The sequence below is a fragment of the Rattus norvegicus genome, chromosome 9, assembly GCF_036323735.1.
Source record: "Rattus norvegicus strain BN/NHsdMcwi chromosome 9, GRCr8, whole genome shotgun sequence".
In the NCBI taxonomy this organism is placed as follows: Eukaryota; Metazoa; Chordata; class Mammalia; order Rodentia; family Muridae; genus Rattus; species Rattus norvegicus.
The window spans coordinates 4615953-4623880 of NC_086027.1; the positions used below are offsets into that span (position 1 = coordinate 4615953).

Here is a 7928-nt window from a genome sequence, read left to right on the forward strand (position 1 = left end):
TGCCACTTCATACTAGTAATTTTGCTACTGTTATGAATTGTGGTGTTAATATCCAGTATGTGACCCCTGTGAAAGGGTCATTTGACCCATAAAGTGGTTGTGACCCAGAGGCTTAGTTTTTACTAATGCACCGCGAAAGCACAAACAGGATAGTAATTCATTCTTCTTGGAAGAGGCAGGAATTCCTGGGTAAATCTTCATGGAAGAGGCACTTCCGAGCTGAGCTTGAGGGTGCAGTGGTTGGAACATAAGCGTTTGTGGGTATCAAATGTGTCCATGCTTCCTGGCAGTTCCCATCATCTTCTGAAGTTCCATTGCAACTGTGTGACAAGTTCTGCCTAAGATTTGCAGAGATGCCACCAGCTTCCAAGACAGGGTGCTTAAAAGCCTCATCCATTTTTCTTTCTGAAGTTTGGAAGCTGTGTAAAGACACTGTGGATCCTCGGTATGAGATACTGGCCTCGTTGCATGGAAGAGGGTCGCCAGTAAAGAGACCCAGCTCTCATGGGGCTGAGGGAGAAGTCCATGTTGTAAGAGAGTGTGGTTTTGCATCGACGAACTTAGAGGTACTTGTTATTACAGGTTAGCCAATCACACTTTGATTAATTTTAGGATTTTTTTCCCTAAGTGTATGAGGTGACTTTTCAGATTTGGAAAAGACGTTTCAGGGGAACAGCAGGTGAAAATGTAAAGCAGTATTTCCAGAAGAAGAGAAGTGGAGGAGGAAGAAGAAGGAGGAGAGGAGGAGGAACAGGAGGAGGAAAAAGCTTCTCTATTTCTCTACTAGTCCTGGTCATCCTTGGCTAAACCCTGCTCTTAGAGCTTCTAAAAAATTATATGTACAGAAAACCAAACCAAACCAAAACAAAACCCTAGTTGAAAAAGGCTCACAGGGTGGTTTGGATATTTTTTTGTAGGAAGTTGAGAGTACACGGAAATATCAGTGCCAGGGAAGGGTGTGTGGGCCACTGGAGCACTGGATTGGAGACAGTAAGGGTGGAGAAGCCAGTTGTCTGCCACTGAACAGTTGTTGACACGAGATCCTCACTTGCAAGTCACTGGCATGGAGGTCCCTTCTGATGATGGTTAGAATGTATTGCTTACCTCCTCTTTGGCCTCTACCTTGTGACCTGTCACCAGTTCTGGGCAATAGAAAGTCTCATTTGACAGCCCATTATACTCATCCTAGACTCCAGAGTCCAGAAACTGTGTCTTGCCTTCCACATGGCAACACCTAAACTGTCATTGGCTTCCTGACTCCAACTTCAGAATGGTGGCTCCATTTCTTTTACTGTTGGTGTTAATGTTCGCTTTTTACCTTTTGTCTTTTTTCTCTCACACTCCAGTGGCCTGGCCTGTTCTTTTCTTTAAAGAAAATTCATAGACTACTTAGAGCGGTCACATTTTTCAGTTAGGAGCTGACTGTTTCTGGTTAAATTTTTATGTCTATGCCCACTTCCAATTCTGTCCCCTTTAATAGCTATGCGACATTGGGCAGGTTACTCACACTTTTTAAGCCTTAGTTTTCCAATCTGAAAGTGGCATAATGGTCCATCATTGCTACAGAGCCACCACTCCAACTCCCCTAAAGAGCACAGTGACAGGCCCAAGAAGAAGGAGAGAAGTGCACAGCCCAGTGTGTGGCTTAATGACACCTGAAGCAGGGCACACGGGCCTGAGGGCTGTGTTCAGGGTGAGGTTGGAGCAATCCAAACACACCTGCTCCCAGCAGAGGGTTTGTTTGGTTTTGTTCTTTCTTGTCCCACACCTGTCCTCTGTGCCCGCTAGGATCCAAACTTCAGTTCATCCATCCTGAGCCTTCTGCTTCCTATATCCATGAAGTCAAAGCTTCTGGCCCCTAGACTCCTCTTTTCCACAAAATATGCCTTCTTTGTTTCAAATCCAGTGCCAATGCCATCATTTCAAGCATAGGGCCCCCAACCCCAATGAGGAGAGTAAATAAGTTAGGTTCAAGCCAGCTTAGGAGCATTTTAAGTGAGGTAATGTGCTCTCCTCTCTGGGTCTCCCCACTCTATTCTGTGGGGAGCTCAGACAGGAAGAACATGAGGGTACAGTGGGGCTAAATCCCACATGCATTTTGGCTCATTGTAGGGGTGCCATATAGGTGAAATTAGAAAAAGGGTATGGTCAGACTTGCCAACGAGCTGAGTAGTCTTGCCCTAGGTAAGACAAGAAATGGATGCACCCACTCCAGCTAGATTTGGGCTGATCGACAGAAAACTTTACAGCGATGCATGGAACACTGAGGTCTCTGCTTTAGCTTGTGATCTCCAAGTTGTGCAGCAGAGACAAATATATTTTGGCAATTGTAAAAGTTCCATATCAGGGTCCTGATGAAGATGTAACTCTGCTGATTTGTGGCTCCATCACCAGCCCCTCAAGCTGTTTCCAGCCTCTTATTTATAGCTTTCCTAGGCTGTGTATCTTATCACCGCAAAACGGATGGAGGGGTGCAAATGAAACAACAGCTTCCCTTATGCTCTGTTTACATCTTCTTGCTTGTCACAGCTAAAGAAAGACACAGACTCCCAATCTGCCAGGGGCTGGATTACTTCTGTTGTGTACAACAGAATGTTGTATACAACAGGATGTTGGTGGACAGAGAGGACTATGGACATTGAGACACTTTGTTTTTGAGCTCTTAAAATGTGCATGACTTGGAAGATTGGGGCTAGTTTTCTTCATTTTCATAGTGTACACAAACTGTGACACGCACACAGGTATCTTCTGCAGTCTTGACGAGTTCTGAGTCTGCAGATGGACTTCGTGGTCCAACACTACCTTTTTTTGCACTCATTCCTTTTCCATGGCTCTGTTATAGACTTGCATATCTTCACACCTCAGCTTTACTTTGGTACAGGTGTCTTTATGGGTCTGAAGTCACAAGTGTCACTTCATTCGGTCTGAACCTGGACCTGAGAAAGCCTTATGCATGCTTATTGAACTGATGTGACAACTTCATGTCATAAGAAAATGACCTACAGCTATACCACTAACTTCAAACCTCAAGGAGAATTGCAGAAAGGGGGATGAAAAGAATATAAAGTCTAGAGGAAAGGAGGCAATCCGCAGAAAGTACATCACCTGGATATGATGTGGACATGGCACTCATGAATTCACAGTAGGTGTGGATCCACACAAGGCTGTCCAACATTAAGCCTGTCAATATTTTACTATGGAATACTCATGAGACTCAGCTCCTCCCCAGACACTACTGATAGTGAGTGTTTGCTGAGGGGTGAGTACCACATTCTTCAGACACTGACAAGTTGCCCTTGCTCCATTAAAGAACCTTCCACTTAGGCTCATACAAGCAGCTCTGGTTAGGCTTAGTGAATCACACTCACAGCAGGAAGAAGATTTGCTGGGACATGGAGAGTTTTCATCAGAAGAGGGTGGAGGATGAGAGAAAACAGGGAGGTGGTGAAGTGAATGGTTGATGTTCATCATACACATGCAGGAAAGCATCAAAGAATAAAGCATAAAATGACCTATACATTGCTCTTGGGAGGAAAAGCCACACAGAGTGAATTGCTTAGATCATTGAACCCTCAGCCCACCCTCATGTACTTATGTGGTAGAAAAGGGTGTAAGCCAATAAATCTTAGCTCCATGACTATAGCTGATGGGGAAGAGCTTGGAGCTAAATAAGTTGTTCTTTAATAACCAATAATTGTTAACTCACTCAACTTTGATATATTCTAGTGTGGGTTCCTTATGTTTTCTTATAACTCTCCAGTACTGTGGTTGAATTAGGGTATTCCCTTCAAAATTCATGTTGCAACAACTTCAAGCACATTAATATTATGAAGCATGGCATTTTGGGAGGCAGTAAAGCCTTCATGGTTAGGATTGGAGCAATTGTAAAGGGCTGGAAGTTGAAGGGTGAACCCTCTTGACTTTCTATCCTTCCTACAAGATGAGTACACAACTTTCTTCCCATTCAGAGAATGCCCCAACCAGGAATTGCCTTCAGGCAAAGCACAGTCTTCCAGACCAGCACGTTGGCCTTGGGTCTCCCCCACCTCCCCCCTTTTTTTTATTTAAGCAGCGCGTAAAGCCCCTAATCTTGCATCTTCACAATCGTCTCTTCCCTGTATTTGCCCCTCTCCTTTCCTACTTATCAGGACTTGGCTTTCCTCTCCAGGAGTTTCTTTCAGTCCTTGTCCAGTTTTAGACTGGTAACACCCACCTTGCTGGGTCGGTGGACTCTCGCTGGACTCATTCAGTGTAGACAACATATTTCTTCCTGTACACTTGGACTACTTTGCCAATCTGCTGACCTTTGTAGTGTCCTTGAACAACCTGAACTTCATTGTCTTTTCCAATGGGCACAGATCAAACTTTATACTTCTATCTCAGTTCCTTGGAAAGAGGAGAAGATATGATCTTCCTCTCAATGTGAGAAGATGCATTGAAATGTCATTTGTGACTCTTGCTTTGGTCAGCAGTCATGAAGAGATTGAATTTCATTTTGCCAGCTGTGATCCAGTGATGGCCACAAAAGGTGAATTTCCCCACCTCTTAACCTATGAGAAATATATTTCTGCTATATTTACATCACCAAAGTCCATGATGTTCTGGAATAGTAGAACAAATGGGTTAAGAGTGAATGTTCATTGTCAACTTGACATGATTTTAGACTTACTATGGAAACCCACTTCAAGGCATGCCAATAAGCATGCTTCCTGAAAGGTTTAGCTGAAAGGGAAAACCCACCCTGAAGGTGGACAGCACCATTCCCTGGGCCAGGGTCTCAGGCTGAATGAGAGGAAGAGAAAATGCAATCCAATCTTTCAGCTCTATTTACTTGCTGACTCTGGACATAGTTTAGCCAGCTGCATCCAGATCCTAACCCTTCACCTTCCCTGCCCTACTGTAGAAACTGTATCTGTTCTTAAACTGCAATCCCCGAACAGAGCATCCCTCTTGTCGGTTGCCTTAGTGAGGCATTTTATCACAGCAAGAAAGGTAATTAATACAAGAGGGGAGGAGCTTTTTTACATAAACAAACCCCACAAAGTTTTAGAATTCATGTGGCAAAAGTCCAAAAGCACAAGGGGTGATCCTATCTTAATCTTAAATCTCAGAATCTTACCACAGCAGATTCCTCAGTTCTGTAAAAGATTCCTGTGAGCTGGGTGTCTTTGCTGTATGGCTTCTCTGCATGCACTGACCCATGGATTGTATTTTATGGCTCCATGGTGTCAGCACAGCTTCTGCAAAGAACTAAGTAACAAATCAATTTTACTTACCTTCTCCTGGAAGCCAGTGGCTTCCCCTCAAAACTCTTGGCCAGAAAGTGTCACATGGCTGTAACCAACCTGTGATAGAAGCTGGAAGTGTGATGTGCATGTTTTTGAACCCTGAGCTCCTCTGCCCTAACCACTCCCCTGTTTCTGTTTCCACTAAACATTGACATTTTTATTAATGACTGATATTCATGACACAGGTTTTTCATACTTAGGACTTACTTAACTTTAAAGGAACTATTTCTGTCTTCTGTAGCAGACATTTATTATTCTATTCTATTCTATTCTATTCTATTCTATTCATCTATTTCGTGTGTGTGTGTGTGTGTGTGTGTGTGTGTGTGTGTGTGTGTGTGTGTGTTCGTGATCCTTTCTTTGGAGACTGCCTTTCTCTGTCCTCATGGTTTTCTGGCTTTCAGCGCATGCCCACTTTCAGCTCCAGGGGACATGTTATGGCAGTGGGTGTATTCTAGTCTCTGGAACCCTGTGTTTGGTACAGGCGTAACCATGACTCTCAAGTTGGCCTGGCGGAACACAATGACAAACTTTTCTTACTTTTTGTTGTTTGTTTGTGTGTGTATTTGGTTGGTTGGTTTTTATATGGCAAGATTTTTTTCCTCAATGATTTATAGCTGTAGGAATAATAGCTGGTGGGATATCTGAGGCCTCCAGTGGAGAAGGTCTTATAGAGAATGATTCCAACGCAGAGGGAAGGGGAAGGGGTGTGATAGAAATGAATAGAAGTAGATCTCTCCTGAGAGACACAGCCAGAATACAGCAAATACAGAGGCGAATGCCAGCAGCAAACCACTGAACTGAGAATAGGACCCCCGTTGAAGGAATCAGAGAAAGAACTGGAAGAGCTTGAAGGGGCTTGAGACCCCATATGTACAACAATGCCAAGCAACCAGAGCTTCCAGGGACTAAGCCACTACCTAAAGACTATACATGGACTGACCCTGGACTCTGACCTCATAGGTAGCAATGAATATCCTAGTAAGAACACCAGTGGAAGGGGAAGCCCTGGGTCCTGCTAAGACTGAACCCCCAGTGAACTGGATTGTTGGGGGGAGGGCAGTAATGGGGGGAGGATGGAGAGGGGAACACCTATATAGAAGGGGGGAGGAGTTAGGGGGATGTTGGCCCGGAAACTGGGAAAGGGAATAGCAATTGAAATGTAAACAAGAAATACCCAAGTTAATAAAGATAGAGAAAAAAAATAAATAAGTCTAAATGTTGCATTAATCTATGGAAAATAAAGATACAAATTTAGAGACAAAAAAAAAGAAGTAATGACAGGGACAGAAGAGGAGCAGGAAGAAGGGGGGGCAATCACATACAGTCACAATCTTAGAACACTAGAAATAGGAAGAGAAGGAATGTGGGTTCACACAGACCTTGGCTATGTAATGATGCCCTGCCGAGAGAGAAAGAGAGTGGGGGGAGGGGGCTCAGAGTAAAATGCAGAACATAGACAAGGCCTTGGATTATCTACAATTTGTTGTCGTCGCCGTCATCATCATCATCATCACCATCATCATCACCACCACCACCATCATCATCACCATCGTCATTATTTTGCTTAAGCCATGTTGAGCAGTATTTTCTCTTACACGTAACTGAACTGGTTCTGACTTTTCAGACTGCAATGTAAGGTATACAGTATAAGTAAGAGATTTTTCTCATTAGCACACAGAGATGTAGGGGCAAGCAGCAATGGATGTTCTGGAGCATTCCATCTTGACATGACCAAGTATAAAACAGCCCCCTGGTTCTGTACCGCATCATCTTCCCAAGTGTCGCTTTCTCCTACACTTATCTCCTTGGCTGCTTTATCATTCACATATATAAACTTTAGTCTTCAAGTCTTCTCACTGCCCAGCCCAACCAGGTTCATGTCCGGTTCCTTCTCAGCCTTTGAGTCCTGGGCTTGTCTTTAGTTTGTTCTGAGTTTAGGAAAGTCTCTCTCATGCCCGTACTCACTCTTGCTTTGACTTTGTTCACAAAACAGAAACTGTGATGGTGATGCCCCAGAAAGTCCCAGGGGGTGGCTCATCAAGCAGCATCTTCTATCTCCCACACTGCTCTGCACCTCCCTGTGTGAGGGTCTTTCTAGCTGTATTCTTCTAATTTTTCTATAATTCTACTTTTTCAAGTAATGGAAGCTTAGTCTCTGAAGCTATTACTTTATGTCTGAGTATAGATAATAATGTTTACCTATCCTCAGGGAATAAGCTACTCAATGCATGGCTGATCATGGGTGTGAGTATCCTCAGTCTCTACCCATCTGTTAGCTTAGATCAAGTATATTTAAAAGTGGTTGGCAAGCACTGTGTTGGGCCCTGAATCCCCCTCCTTTTTTCTTGTTGTTTTTCCTCCTTTTGTCCTGTCCAATTGAATTCACAGAGAGCATCTCATATATAAGATTTAATTTGAGAAGATAGCATTTCCCTTTTCATCTCTAATATGCATGTCCTTGTCTGCCACAGAAGTGAAGAATATGAGAATCCCTCCTGTTAGTCAACCTCGGAAGCATTTGTGGGTACCATCAACTACCGTTTTAGGTTGGTGAATCCAGAAGTTCTAGGTCATCTACCTCTCAGATGCCAAGAGACCTACTAACGTTTCCATGGCTGAACAAAGAAACACATGAGT

The 7928-nt window shown here is 43.7% G+C and overlaps 1 pseudogene; it reads right to left on the bottom strand.

Moving 5' to 3' along the window:
* Window positions 1-4084: 4084 nt before the first annotated feature.
* On the bottom strand, window positions 4085-4494 carry LOC108352016 (60S ribosomal protein L26 pseudogene; annotated as a pseudogene).
* Between the last annotated feature and the right edge of the window lie 3434 nt (window positions 4495-7928).